We start from the raw sequence: 15615 nt of genomic DNA, 5'->3' as shown, positions 1-15615 counted from the left end.
GTACGTTAATGCTGTGTATTGTGCTCTGGGAGTGTGAGATGGTGTGTGTTAGTGTATGGTGATGCCGTGTATTGTGCTCTGGGAGTGTGAAATGGTGTCTGTTGGTGTATGGTGAAGCTGTGTATTCTGCTCTGGGAGTGTGAAATGGTGTGTGTTGGTGTAGGTTAAAGCTTTGTATTGTGCTCTGGGAGTGTGAAATGTTGCTTGTTGGTGTATGTTTAAACTGTGTATCATGCACTAAGGGTGTGAAATGGTGTGTGCTGGTGTATGTTTAAACTGTGTATTGTGCTCTTGAAGTCTGAAATGGTGTGTGTTGGTGTACGTTAAAGCTGTGTGTTATGCTCTTTGAGTGTGAAATAATGTGTGTTGGTGTACGTTAAAGCTGTGTATTGTGCTCTGGGAGTTTGAAATGGTGTGTGTTGGTGTATGGTGAAGCAGTGTATTGTGCTCTTTGAGTGTGAAATTCTGTGTGTTTGTGTATCGTGAAGCTGAGTATTGTGCTCTTTGAGTGTGAAATGGTGTGTGTTGGTGTGGGTTAAAGCTGTGTATTGTGCTCAGGGAGTGTGAAATGGTGTCTGCTGGTGTATTGTGAAGCTGTGTATTGTGCTCTAGGAGTGTGAAATGGTGCATGTTGGTGTATTGTGAAGCTGTATATTGTGCTCTGGGAGTGTGAAATGGTGTGTGTAGGTGTACGTTAAAGCTGTGTATTGTGCTCTGCGAGTGTGAAATAATGTGTGTTGGTGTATGTTAAAGCTGTGTATTGTGCTCTAGGAGTGTGAAATGGTGTGTGATGGTGTACATTACAGTTGTGTATTGTGCTCTGGGGTGTGAAATGGTGTGTGTTGGTGTACGTTAAAGCTGTGTATTGTGCTCTGGGTGTTTGAATGGTGTGTGTTGCTGTATGGTGAAGCTGTGTATTGTGCTCTTTGAGTGTGACATGGTGTGTGTTGGTGTATGGTGAAGTTGTGTATTGTGCTCTTTGAGTGTGAAATTGTGTGTGTTGGTGTACGTTCATGCTGTGTATTTTGCTGTGGGAGTGTGAGATGGTGTGTGTTAGTGTATGGTGATGCTGTGTATTGTGCTCTGGGAGTGTGAAATGGTGTGTGTTGGTGTATGGTGAAGCTGTGTATTCTGCTCTGGCAGTGTGTGATGGTGTGTGTTAGTGTATGGTGAAGTTGTGTATTCTGCTCTGGCTGTGTGAAATGGAGTGTGTTGGTGTACGTTAAAGCTGCGTATTGTGCTCTGGGAGTGTGAAATGGTGTGTGTTGGTGTATGTTTAAACTGTGTATCATGCACTAAGGGTGTGAAATGGTGTGTGCTGGTGTATGTTTAAACTGTGTATTGTGCTCTTGAAGTCTGAAATGGTGTGTGTTGGTGTACGTTAAAGCTGTGTGTTATGCTCTTTGAGTGTGAAATAATGTGTGTTGGTGTACGTTAAAGCTGTGTATTGTGCTCTGGGAGTTTGAAATGGTGTGTGTTGGTGTATGGTGAAGCAGTGTATTGTGCTCTTTGAGTGTGAAATTCTGTGTGTTTGTGTATCGTGAAGCTGAGTATTGTGCTCTTTGAGTGTGAAATGGTGTGTGTTGGTGTGGGTTAAAGCTGTGTATTGTGCTCAGGGAGTGTGAAATGGTGTCTGCTGGTGTATTGTGAAGCTGTGTATTGTGCTCTAGGAGTGTGAAATGGTGCATGTTGGTGTATTGTGAAGCTGTATATTGTGCTCTGGGAGTGTGAAATGGTGTGTGTAGGTGTACGTTAAAGCTGTGTATTGTGCTCTGCGAGTGTGAAATAATGTGTGTTGGTGTATGTTAAAGCTGTGTATTGTGCTCTAGGAGTGTGAAATGGTGTGTGATGGTGTACATTACAGTTGTGTATTGTGCTCTGGGGTGTGAAATGGTGTGTGTTGGTGTACGTTAAAGCTGTGTATTGTGCTCTGGGTGTTTGAATGGTGTGTGTTGCTGTATGGTGAAGCTGTGTATTGTGCTCTTTGAGTGTGACATGGTGTGTGTTGGTGTATGGTGAAGTTGTGTATTGTGCTCTTTGAGTGTGAAATTGTGTGTGTTGGTGTACGTTCATGCTGTGTATTTTGCTGTGGGAGTGTGAGATGGTGTGTGTTAGTGTATGGTGATGCTGTGTATTGTGCTCTGGGAGTGTGAAATGGTGTGTGTTGGTGTATGGTGAAGCTGTGTATTCTGCTCTGGCAGTGTGTGATGGTGTGTGTTAGTGTATGGTGAAGTTGTGTATTCTGCTCTGGCTGTGTGAAATGGAGTGTGTTGGTGTACGTTAAAGCTGCGTATTGTGCTCTGGGAGTGTGAAATGGTGTGTGTTGGTGTATGTTTAAACTGTGTATCATGCACTAAGGGTGTGAAATGGTGTGTGCTGGTGTATGTTTAAACTGTGTATTGTGCTCTGGGAGTGTTAAATGGTGTCTGTTGGTGTACGTTAAAGCTGTGTATTGTGCTCTGGGAGTGTGAAATTATATGTGTTTTTGTATGGTGAAGCTGTGTATTGAGCTCTGGGAGTGTGAAATGGTGTGTGTTGGTGTACATTAAAGCTGTGTACTGTGCTCTGGGAGTTTGAAATGGTGTGTGTTGATGTATGGTGAAGCAGTGTATTGTGCTCTTTGAGTATAAAATACTGTGTGTTTGTGTATCGTGAAGCTGAGTACTGCTCTTTGAGTGTGAAATAGTGTCTGTTGGTGTACGTTAAAGCTGTGTATTCTGCTCTAGAAGTGTGAAATGGTGTGTGTTGGTGTATGGTGAAGCTGTGTATTCTGCTCTAGGAGTGTGAAATGGTGTGTGTTGGTGTAGGTTAAAGCTTTGTATTGTGCTTTTTGAGTGTGAAATGTTGCTTGTCGGTGTATGTTTAAACTGTGTATCATGCACTAAGGGTGTGAAATGGTGTCTGCTGGTGTATGTTTAAACTGTGTATCATGCACTAAGGGTGTGAAATGACGTGTGCTGGTGTATGTTTAAACTGTGTATCATGTGCTAGGGGTGTGAAATAGTGTGTGTTGGTGTACGTTAAAGCTTTGTATTGTGCTTTTTGAGTGTGAAATGTTGCTTGTCGGTGTATGTTTAAACTGTGTATCATGCACTAAGGGTGTGAAATGGTGTCTGCTGGTGTATGTTTAAACTGTGTATCATGTGCTAGGGGTGTGAAATAGTGTGTGTTGGTGTACGTTAATGCTGTGTATTGTGCTCTGGGAGTGTGAAGTGGTGTGTGTTGGTGTATGTTTAAACTGTGTATCATGCACTAAGGGTGTGAAATGGTGTGTGCTGGTGTATGTTTAAACTGTGTATTGTGCTCTTGGAGTGTGAAATGGTGTCTGTTGCTGCATGGTGAAGCTGTGTATTGAGCTCTGGGAGTGTGAAATAGTGTGTGTTGGTGTATATTAAAGCTGTGTGTTATGCTCTGGGAGTGTGAAATAGTGTGTGTTGGTGTATATTAAAGCTGTGTGTTATGCTCTGGGAGTGTGAAATGATGTGTGTTTTTGTATGATGAAGCTGTGTATTGTGCTCTTTCAGTCTGAAATGGTGTGTGTTGGTGTACGTTAAATCTGTGTATCATGCTCTAAGAGTGTGAAATGATGTATGTTTGTGCATGGTGAAGCTGTGTATTGTACTCTGGGAGTGTGAAATGGTGTCTGTTGGTGCATGGTGAAGCTGTGTATTGTGCTCTGTGAGTGTGAAATCTGGTGTGTTGGTGCATACTGAAGCTGTGTATTGTGCTCTGGGAGTGTAAAATGCTGTGTTTTGGTGTATGGTGAAGCTGTGTATTGTGCTCTTTGAGTGTGACATGGTGTGTGTTGGTGTATGGTGAAGTTGTGTATTGTGCTCTTTGAGTGTGAAATTGTGTGTGTTGGTGTACGTTAATGCTGTGTATTGTGCTGTGGGAGTGTGAGATGGTGTGTGTTAGTGTATGGTGATGCTGTGTATTGTGCTCTGGGAGTGTGAAATGGTGTGTGTTGGTGTATGGTGAAGCTGTGTATTCTGCTCTGGGAGTGTGAGATGGTGTGTTTTAGTGTATGGTGAAGTTGTGTATTCTGCTCTGGCTGTGTGAAATGGAGTGTGTTGGTGTACGTTAAAGCAGTGTATTGTGCTCTGGGAGTGTGAAATGGTGTGTGTTGGTGTATGTTTAAACTGTGTATCATGCACTAAGGGTGTGAAATGGTGTGTGCTGGTGTATGTTTAAACTGTGTATTGTGCTCTGGGAGTGTGAAATGGTGTGTGTTGGTGTATGGTGAAGCAGTGTATTGTGCTCTTTGAGTATAAAATACTGTGTTTGTGTATCGTGAAGCTGAGTACTGTGCTCTTTGAGTGTGAAATAGTGTCTGTTGGTGTACGTTAAAGCTGTGTATTCTGCTCTAGAAGTGTGAAATGGTGTGTGTTGGTGTATGGTGAAGCTGTGTATTCTGCTCTAGGAGTGTGAAATGGTGTGTGTTAGTGTATATTGAAGCTGTGTATTGTGCTCTGCGAGTGTAAAATGGTGTGTGTTGGTGTAGGTTAAAGCTTTGTATTGTGCTCTGGGAGTGTGAAATGTTGCTTGTTGGTGTATGTTTAAACTGTGTATCATGCACTATGGGTATGAACTGGTGTGTGCTGGTGTATGTTAAAACTGTGTATCATGCACTAAGGGTGTGAAATGACGTGTGCTGGTGTATGTTTAAACTGTGTATCATGTGCTAGGTGTGTGAAATAGTGTCTGTTGGTTTACGTTAATGCTGTGTATTGTGCTCTGGGAGTGTGAAATGGTGTGTGTTGGTGTATGTTTAAACTGTGTATCATGCACTAAGGGTGTGAAATGGTGTGTGCTGGTGTATGTTTAAACTGTGTATTGTGCTCTGGGAGTGTGAAATGGTATCTGTTGGTGTACGTTAAAGCTGTGTATTATGCTCTGGGAGTGTGAAATAGTGTGTGTTGTTGTACGTTAAAGCTGTGTGTTATGCTCTGGTAGTGTGAAATGATGTGTGTTTTTGTATGGTGAAGCTGTGTATTGTGCTCTAGGAGTGTGAAATGATGTGTGTTTTTGTATGGTGAAGCTGTGTATTGTGCTCTAGAGGTGTGAAATGGTGTGTGTCGGTGTACGTTAAAGCTGTGTGTTATGCTCTTTGAGTGTGAAATAATGTGTGTTGGTGTACGTTAAAGCTGTGTATTGTGCTCTGGGAGTTTGAAATGGTGTGTGTTGGTGTATGGTGAAGCAGTGTATTGTGCTCTTTGAGTGTGAAATTCTGTGTGTTTGTGTATCGTGAAGCTGAGTATTGTGCTCTTTGAGTGTGAAATGGTGTGTGTTGGTGTGGGTTAAAGCTGTGTATTGTGCTCAGGGAGTGTGAAATGGTGTCTGCTGGTGTATTGTGAAGCTGTGTATTGTGCTCTAGGAGTGTGAAATGGTGCATGTTGGTGTATTGTGAAGCTGTATATTGTGCTCTGGGAGTGTGAAATGGTGTGTGTAGGTGTACGTTAAAGCTGTGTATTGTGCTCTGCGAGTGTGAAATAATGTGTGTTGGTGTATGTTAAAGCTGTGTATTGTGCTCTAGGAGTGTGAAATGGTGTGTGATGGTGTACATTACAGTTGTGTATTGTGCTCTGGGGTGTGAAATGGTGTGTGTTGGTGTACGTTAAAGCTGTGTATTGTGCTCTGGGTGTTTGAATGGTGTGTGTTGCTGTATGGTGAAGCTGTGTATTGTGCTCTTTGAGTGTGACATGGTGTGTGTTGGTGTATGGTGAAGTTGTGTATTGTGCTCTTTGAGTGTGAAATTGTGTGTGTTGGTGTACGTTCATGCTGTGTATTTTGCTGTGGGAGTGTGAGATGGTGTGTGTTAGTGTATGGTGATGCTGTGTATTGTGCTCTGGGAGTGTGAAATGGTGTGTGTTGGTGTATGGTGAAGCTGTGTATTCTGCTCTGGCAGTGTGTGATGGTGTGTGTTAGTGTATGGTGAAGTTGTGTATTCTGCTCTGGCTGTGTGAAATGGAGTGTGTTGGTGTACGTTAAAGCTGCGTATTGTGCTCTGGGAGTGTGAAATGGTGTGTGTTGGTGTATGTTTAAACTGTGTATCATGCACTAAGGGTGTGAAATGGTGTGTGCTGGTGTATGTTTAAACTGTGTATTGTGCTCTTGAAGTCTGAAATGGTGTGTGTTGGTGTACGTTAAAGCTGTGTGTTATGCTCTTTGAGTGTGAAATAATGTGTGTTGGTGTACGTTAAAGCTGTGTATTGTGCTCTGGGAGTTTGAAATGGTGTGTGTTGGTGTATGGTGAAGCAGTGTATTGTGCTCTTTGAGTGTGAAATTCTGTGTGTTTGTGTATCGTGAAGCTGAGTATTGTGCTCTTTGAGTGTGAAATGGTGTGTGTTGGTGTGGGTTAAAGCTGTGTATTGTGCTCAGGGAGTGTGAAATGGTGTCTGCTGGTGTATTGTGAAGCTGTGTATTGTGCTCTAGGAGTGTGAAATGGTGCATGTTGGTGTATTGTGAAGCTGTATATTGTGCTCTGGGAGTGTGAAATGGTGTGTGTAGGTGTACGTTAAAGCTGTGTATTGTGCTCTGCGAGTGTGAAATAATGTGTGTTGGTGTATGTTAAAGCTGTGTATTGTGCTCTAGGAGTGTGAAATGGTGTGTGATGGTGTACATTACAGTTGTGTATTGTGCTCTGGGGTGTGAAATGGTGTGTGTTGGTGTACGTTAAAGCTGTGTATTGTGCTCTGGGTGTTTGAATGGTGTGTGTTGCTGTATGGTGAAGCTGTGTATTGTGCTCTTTGAGTGTGACATGGTGTGTGTTGGTGTATGGTGAAGTTGTGTATTGTGCTCTTTGAGTGTGAAATTGTGTGTGTTGGTGTACGTTCATGCTGTGTATTTTGCTGTGGGAGTGTGAGATGGTGTGTGTTAGTGTATGGTGATGCTGTGTATTGTGCTCTGGGAGTGTGAAATGGTGTGTGTTGGTGTATGGTGAAGCTGTGTATTCTGCTCTGGCAGTGTGTGATGGTGTGTGTTAGTGTATGGTGAAGTTGTGTATTCTGCTCTGGCTGTGTGAAATGGAGTGTGTTGGTGTACGTTAAAGCTGCGTATTGTGCTCTGGGAGTGTGAAATGGTGTGTGTTGGTGTATGTTTAAACTGTGTATCATGCACTAAGGGTGTGAAATGGTGTGTGCTGGTGTATGTTTAAACTGTGTACTGTGCTCTTGAAGTCTGAAATGGTGTGTGTTGGTGTACGTTAAAGCTGTGTGTTATGCTCTTTGAGTGTGAAATAATGTGTGTTGGTGTACGTTAAAGCTGTGTATTGTGCTCTGGGAGTTTGAAATGGTGTGTGTTGGTGTATGGTGAAGCAGTGTATTGTGCTCTTTGAGTGTGAAATTCTGTGTGTTTGTGTATCGTGAAGCTGAGTATTGTGCTCTTTGAGTGTGAAATGGTGTGTGTTGGTGTGGGTTAAAGCTGTGTATTGTGCTCAGGGAGTGTGAAATGGTGTCTGCTGGTGTATTGTGAAGCTGTGTATTGTGCTCTAGGAGTGTGAAATGGTGCATGTTGGTGTATTGTGAAGCTGTATATTGTGCTCTGGGAGTGTGAAATGGTGTGTGTAGGTGTACGTTAAAGCTGTGTATTGTGCTCTGCGAGTGTGAAATAATGTGTGTTGGTGTATGTTAAAGCTGTGTATTGTGCTCTAGGAGTGTGAAATGGTGTGTGATGGTGTACATTACAGTTGTGTATTGTGCTCTGGGGTGTGAAATGGTGTGTGTTGGTGTACGTTAAAGCTGTGTATTGTGCTCTGGGTGTTTGAATGGTGTGTGTTGCTGTATGGTGAAGCTGTGTATTGTGCTCTTTGAGTGTGACATGGTGTGTGTTGGTGTATGGTGAAGTTGTGTATTGTGCTCTTTGAGTGTGAAATTGTGTGTGTTGGTGTACGTTCATGCTGTGTATTTTGCTGTGGGAGTGTGAGATGGTGTGTGTTAGTGTATGGTGATGCTGTGTATTGTGCTCTGGGAGTGTGAAATGGTGTGTGTTGGTGTATGGTGAAGCTGTGTATTCTGCTCTGGCAGTGTGTGATGGTGTGTGTTAGTGTATGGTGAAGTTGTGTATTCTGCTCTGGCTGTGTGAAATGGAGTGTGTTGGTGTACGTTAAAGCTGCGTATTGTGCTCTGGGAGTGTGAAATGGTGTGTGTTGGTGTATGTTTAAACTGTGTATCATGCACTAAGGGTGTGAAATGGTGTGTGCTGGTGTATGTTTAAACTGTGTATTGTGCTCTGGGAGTGTTAAATGGTGTCTGTTGGTGTACGTTAAAGCTGTGTATTGTGCTCTGGGAGTGTGAAATTATATGTGTTTTTGTATGGTGAAGCTGTGTATTGAGCTCTGGGAGTGTGAAATGGTGTGTGTTGGTGTACATTAAAGCTGTGTACTGTGCTCTGGGAGTTTGAAATGGTGTGTGTTGATGTATGGTGAAGCAGTGTATTGTGCTCTTTGAGTATAAAATACTGTGTGTTTGTGTATCGTGAAGCTGAGTACTGCTCTTTGAGTGTGAAATAGTGTCTGTTGGTGTACGTTAAAGCTGTGTATTCTGCTCTAGAAGTGTGAAATGGTGTGTGTTGGTGTATGGTGAAGCTGTGTATTCTGCTCTAGGAGTGTGAAATGGTGTGTGTTGGTGTAGGTTAAAGCTTTGTATTGTGCTTTTTGAGTGTGAAATGTTGCTTGTCGGTGTATGTTTAAACTGTGTATCATGCACTAAGGGTGTGAAATGGTGTCTGCTGGTGTATGTTTAAACTGTGTATCATGCACTAAGGGTGTGAAATGACGTGTGCTGGTGTATGTTTAAACTGTGTATCATGTGCTAGGGGTGTGAAATAGTGTGTGTTGGTGTACGTTAAAGCTTTGTATTGTGCTTTTTGAGTGTGAAATGTTGCTTGTCGGTGTATGTTTAAACTGTGTATCATGCACTAAGGGTGTGAAATGGTGTCTGCTGGTGTATGTTTAAACTGTGTATCATGTGCTAGGGGTGTGAAATAGTGTGTGTTGGTGTACGTTAATGCTGTGTATTGTGCTCTGGGAGTGTGAAGTGGTGTGTGTTGGTGTATGTTTAAACTGTGTATCATGCACTAAGGGTGTGAAATGGTGTGTGCTGGTGTATGTTTAAACTGTGTATTGTGCTCTTGGAGTGTGAAATGGTGTCTGTTGCTGCATGGTGAAGCTGTGTATTGAGCTCTGGGAGTGTGAAATAGTGTGTGTTGGTGTATATTAAAGCTGTGTGTTATGCTCTGGGAGTGTGAAATAGTGTGTGTTGGTGTATATTAAAGCTGTGTGTTATGCTCTGGGAGTGTGAAATGATGTGTGTTTTTGTATGATGAAGCTGTGTATTGTGCTCTTTCAGTCTGAAATGGTGTGTGTTGGTGTACGTTAAATCTGTGTATCATGCTCTAAGAGTGTGAAATGATGTATGTTTGTGCATGGTGAAGCTGTGTATTGTACTCTGGGAGTGTGAAATGGTGTCTGTTGGTGCATGGTGAAGCTGTGTATTGTGCTCTGTGAGTGTGAAATCTGGTGTGTTGGTGCATACTGAAGCTGTGTATTGTGCTCTGGGAGTGTAAAATGCTGTGTTTTGGTGTATGGTGAAGCTGTGTATTGTGCTCTTTGAGTGTGACATGGTGTGTGTTGGTGTATGGTGAAGTTGTGTATTGTGCTCTTTGAGTGTGAAATTGTGTGTGTTGGTGTACGTTAATGCTGTGTATTGTGCTGTGGGAGTGTGAGATGGTGTGTGTTAGTGTATGGTGATGCTGTGTATTGTGCTCTGGGAGTGTGAAATGGTGTGTGTTGGTGTATGGTGAAGCTGTGTATTCTGCTCTGGGAGTGTGAGATGGTGTGTTTTAGTGTATGGTGAAGTTGTGTATTCTGCTCTGGCTGTGTGAAATGGAGTGTGTTGGTGTACGTTAAAGCAGTGTATTGTGCTCTGGGAGTGTGAAATGGTGTGTGTTGGTGTATGTTTAAACTGTGTATCATGCACTAAGGGTGTGAAATGGTGTGTGCTGGTGTATGTTTAAACTGTGTATTGTGCTCTGGGAGTGTGAAATGGTGTGTGTTGGTGTATGGTGAAGCAGTGTATTGTGCTCTTTGAGTATAAAATACTGTGTTTGTGTATCGTGAAGCTGAGTACTGTGCTCTTTGAGTGTGAAATAGTGTCTGTTGGTGTACGTTAAAGCTGTGTATTCTGCTCTAGAAGTGTGAAATGGTGTGTGTTGGTGTATGGTGAAGCTGTGTATTCTGCTCTAGGAGTGTGAAATGGTGTGTGTTAGTGTATATTGAAGCTGTGTATTGTGCTCTGCGAGTGTAAAATGGTGTGTGTTGGTGTAGGTTAAAGCTTTGTATTGTGCTCTGGGAGTGTGAAATGTTGCTTGTTGGTGTATGTTTAAACTGTGTATCATGCACTATGGGTATGAACTGGTGTGTGCTGGTGTATGTTAAAACTGTGTATCATGCACTAAGGGTGTGAAATGACGTGTGCTGGTGTATGTTTAAACTGTGTATCATGTGCTAGGTGTGTGAAATAGTGTCTGTTGGTTTACGTTAATGCTGTGTATTGTGCTCTGGGAGTGTGAAATGGTGTGTGTTGGTGTATGTTTAAACTGTGTATCATGCACTAAGGGTGTGAAATGGTGTGTGCTGGTGTATGTTTAAACTGTGTATTGTGCTCTGGGAGTGTGAAATGGTATCTGTTGGTGTACGTTAAAGCTGTGTATTATGCTCTGGGAGTGTGAAATAGTGTGTGTTGTTGTACGTTAAAGCTGTGTGTTATGCTCTGGTAGTGTGAAATGATGTGTGTTTTTGTATGGTGAAGCTGTGTATTGTGCTCTAGGAGTGTGAAATGATGTGTGTTTTTGTATGGTGAAGCTGTGTATTGTGCTCTAGAGGTGTGAAATGGTGTGTGTCGGTGTACGTTAAAGCTGTGTATTGTGCTCTAGGAATGAGAAATGGTGTGTGTTGGTGTATGCTGAAGCTGTGTATTCTGCTCTTTGAGTGTGAAATACTGTGTGTTTGTGTATCGTGAAGCTGAGTATTGTGCTCTTTGAGTGTGAAATAGTGTGTGTTGGTGTATGTTAAAGCTGTGTATTCTGCTCTTGGAGTGTGAAATGGTGTCTGTTGGTCTATGGTGAAGCTGTGTATTCTGCTCTAGGAGTGTGAAATGGTGTGTGTTGGTGTAGGTTAAAGCTTTGTATTGTGCTCTGGGAGTGTGAAATGGTGTGTGCTGGTGTATGTTTAAACTGTGTATCATGTGCTAGGTGTGTGAAATAGTGTGTGTTGGTGTACGTTAATGCTGTGTATTGTGCTCTGGGAGTGTGAAATGGTGTGTGTTGGTGTACATTAAAGCTGTGTATTGTGCTCTGGGAGTCTGAAATGGTGTGTGTTGTTGTACGTTAAAGCTGTGTGTTATGCTCTGGGAGTGTGAAATGGTGTGTGTTGGTGTACGTTAAAGCTGTGTGTTATGCTCTGGGAGTGCGAAATGATGTGTGTTTTTGTATGTTTAACCTGTGTATCATGCACTAAGGGTGTGAAATGGTGTGTGCTGGTGTATTTTTAAACAGTGTATCATGCACTAAGGGTGTGAAATGACGTGTGCTGGTGTATGTTCAAAATGTGTATCATGTTCTAGGGGTGTGAAATAGTGTGTGTTGGTGTACGTTAATGCTGTGTATTGTGCTCTGGGAGTGTGAAATGGTGTGTGTTGGTGTACATTAAAGCTGTGTATTGTGATCGTGGAGTCTGAAATGGTGTATGTTGTTGTACGTTAAAGCTGAGTGTTATGCTCTGGGAGTGTGAAATGATGTGTGTTTTTGTATGGTGAAGCTGTGTATTGTGCTCTTTGAGTGTGAAATTGTGTGTGTTGGTGTACGTTAATGCTGTGTATTGTGCTGTGGGAGTGTGAGATGGTGTGTGTTAGTGTATGGTGATGCTGTGTATTGTGCTCTGGGAGTGTGAAATGGTGTGTGTTGGTGTATGGTGAAGCAGTGTATTGTGCTCTTTGAGTATAAAATACTGTGTTTGTGTATCGTGAAGCTGAGTACTGTGCTCTTTGAGTGTGAAATAGTGTCTGTTGGTGTACGTTAAAGCTGTGTATTCTGCTCTAGAAGTGTGTAATGGTGTGTGTTGGTGTATGGTGAAGCTGTGTATTCTGCTCTAGGAGTGTGAAATGGTGTGTGTTAGTGTATATTGAAGCTGTGTATTGTGCTCTGCGAGTGTAAAATGGTGTGTGTTGGTGTAGGTTAAAGCTTTGTATTGTGCTCTGGGAGTGTGAAATGTTGCTTGTTGGTGTATGTTTAAACTGTGTATCATGCACTATGGGTATGAACTGGTGTGTGCTGGTGTATGTTAAAACTGTGTATCATGCACTAAGGGTGTGACATGACGTGTGCTGGTGTATGTTTAAACTGTGTATCATGTGCTAGGTGTGTGAAATAGTGTCTGTTGGTTTACGTTAATGCTGTGTATTGTGCTCTGGGAGTGTGAAATGGTGTGTGTTGGTGTATGTTTAAACTGTGTATCATGCACTAAGGGTGTGAAATGGTGTGTGCTGGTGTATGTTTAAACTGTGTATTGTGCTCTGGGAGTGTGAAATGGTATCTGTTGGTGTACGTTAAAGCTGTGTATTATGCTCTGGGAGTGTGAAATAGTGTGTGTTGTTGTACGTTAAAGCTGTGTGTTATGCTCTGGTAGTGTGAAATGATGTCTGTTTTTGTATGGTGAAGCTGTGTATTGTGCTCTAGGAGTGTGAAATGATGTGTGTTTTTGTATGGTGAAGCTGTGTATTGTGCTCTAGAGGTGTGAAATGGTGTGTGTCGGTGTACGTTAAAGCTGTGTATTGTGCTCTAGGAATGAGAAATGGTGTGTGTTGGTGTATGGTGAAGCTGTGTATTCTGCTCTTTGAGTGTGAAATACTGTGTGTTTGTGTATCGTGAAGCTGAGTATTGTGCTCTTTGAGTGTGAAATAGTGTGTGTTGGTGTATGTTAAAGCTGTGTATTCTGCTCTTGGAGTGTGAAATGGTGTCTGTTGGTCTATGGTGAAGCTGTGTATTCTGCTCTAGGAGTGTGAAATGGTGTGTGTTGGTGTAGGTTAAAGCTTTGTATTGTGCTCTGGGAGTGTGAAATGGTGTGTGCTGGTGTATGTTTAAACTGTGTATCATGTGCTAGGTGTGTGAAATAGTGTGTGTTGGTGTACATTAATGCTGTGTATTGTGCTCTGGGAGTGTGAAATGGTGTCTGTTGGTGTACATTAAAGCTGTGTATTGTGCTCTGGGAGTCTGAAATGGTGTGTGTTGTTGTACGTTAAAGCTGTGTGTTATGCTCTGGGAGTGTGAAATGGTGTGTGTTGGTGTACGTTAAAGCTGTGTGTTATGCTCTGGGAGTGCGAAATGATGTGTGTTTTTGTATGTTTAACCTGTGTATCATGCACTAAGGGTGTGAAATGGTGTGTGCTGGTGTATTTTTAAACAGTGTATCATGCACTAAGGGTGTGAAATGACGTGTGCTGGTGTATGTTCAAAATGTGTATCATGTTCTAGGGGTGTGAAATGGTGTGTGTTGGTGTACATTAAAGCTGTTTATTGTGATCGTGGAGTCTGAAATGGTGTATGTTGTTGTACGTTAAAGCTGAGTGTTATGCTCTGGGAGTGTGAAATGATGTGTGTTTTTGTATGGTGAAGCTGTGTATTGTGCTCTTTGAGTGTGAAATGGTGTGTGTTGGTGTACGTTTAAGCTGTGTATCATGCTCTAGGAGTGTGAAATGATGTATGTTGGTGCATGGTGAAGCTGTGTATTGTGCTCTGGGTGTGTGAAATGGTGTCTGTCGGTGCATGGTGAAGCTGTGTATTGTGCTCTGTGAATGTGAAATGGTGTCTGTTGCTGCATATTGAAGCTGTGTATTGTGCTCTGGGAGTGTAAAATGGTGTGTGTTGGTGTATGGTGAAGCTGTGTATTCTGCTCTGGGAGTGTGAAATGGTGTGTGTTGGTGTAGGTTAAAGCTTTGTATTGTGCTCTGGGAGTGTGAAATGTTGCTTGTTGGTGTATGTTTAAACTGTGTATCATGCACTAAGGGTGTGAAATGGTGTGTGCTGGTATATGTTTAAACTGTGTATTGTGCTCTTGGAGTCTGATATGGTGTGTGTTGGTGTACGTTAAAGCTGTGTGTTATGCTCTGGGAGTGTGAAATAATGTGTGTTTTTGTATGGTGAAGCTGTGTATTGAGCTCTGGGAGTGTGAAATGGTGTGTGTTGGTGTACATTAAAGCTGTGTATTGTGCTCTGGGAGTTTGAAATGGTGTGTGTTGGTGTATGGTGAAGCAGTGTATTGTGCTCTTTGAGTATAAAATACTGTGTGTTTGTGTATCGTGAAGCTGAGTACTGTGCTCTTTGAGTGTGAAATAGTGTCTGTTGGTGTACGTTAAAGCTGTGTATTCTGCTCTAGAAGTGTGAAATGGTGTGTGTTGGTGTATGGTGAAGCTGTGTATTCTGCTCTAGGAGTGTGAAATGGTGTGTGTTGGTGTATATTGAAGCTGTGTATTGTGCTCTGCGAGTGTAAAATGGTGTGTGTTGGTGTAGGTTAAAGCTTTGTATTGTGCTCTGGGAGTGTGAAATGTTGCTTGTTGGTGTATGTTTAAACTGTGTATCATGCACTATGGGTATGAACTGGTGTGTGCTGGTGTATGTTAAAACTGTGTATCATGCACTAAGGGTGTGAAATGACGTGTGCTGGTGTATGTTTAAACTGTGTATCATGTGCTAGGTGTGTGAAATAGTGTCTGTTGGTGTACGTTAATGCTGTGTATTGTGCTCTGGGAGTGTGAAATGGTGTGTGTTGGTGTATGTTTAAACTGTGTATCATGCACTAAGGGTGTGAAATGGTGTGTGCTGGTGTATGTTTAAACTGTATATTGTGCTCTTTGAGTGTGAAGTAATGTGTGTTGATGTACGTTAAAGCTGTGTATTGTGCTCTGGGAGTGTGAAATGGTGTGTGTTGGTGTACATTAAAGCTGTGTATTGTGATCTTGGAGTCTGAAATGGTGTATGTTGTTGTACGTTAAAGCTGTGTGTTATGCTCTGGGAGTGTGAAATTATGTGTGTTGGTGTACGTTAATGCTGTGTATTGTGCTCTGGGAGTGTGAAATGATGTGTGTTGGTGTACGTTAAAGCTGTGTATTGTGCTCAGGGAGTGTGAAATGTTGCATGTTGGTGTATGTTTAAACTGTGTATCATGCACTAAGGGTGTGAAATGGTGTGTACTGCTGTATGTTTAAACTGTGTATCATGCACTAAGGGTGTGAAATGACGTGTGCTGGTGTATGTTTAAACTGTGTATCATCTTCTAGGGGTGTGAAATAGTGTGTGTTGGTGTACGTTAATGCTGTGTATTGTGCTCTGGGAGTGTGAAATTGTGTGTGTTGGTGTACGTTAAAGCTGTGTATTGTGATCGTGGAGTCTGAAATGGTGTATGTTGTTGTACGTTAAAGCTGTGTGTTATGCTCTGGGAGTGTGAAATGATGTGTGTTTTTGTATGGTGAAGCTGTGTATTGTGCTCTAGGAGTGTGAAATGATGTGTGTTTTTGTATGGTGAAGCTGTGTATTGTGCTCTAGGAGTGTGAAATGATGTGTGTTTTT

The sequence above is a fragment of the Hemitrygon akajei genome, chromosome 16, assembly GCF_048418815.1.
Source record: "Hemitrygon akajei chromosome 16, sHemAka1.3, whole genome shotgun sequence".
Classification (NCBI taxonomy): domain Eukaryota; kingdom Metazoa; phylum Chordata; class Chondrichthyes; order Myliobatiformes; family Dasyatidae; genus Hemitrygon; species Hemitrygon akajei.
Note: the sequence above shows the minus strand (reverse complement) of the source record.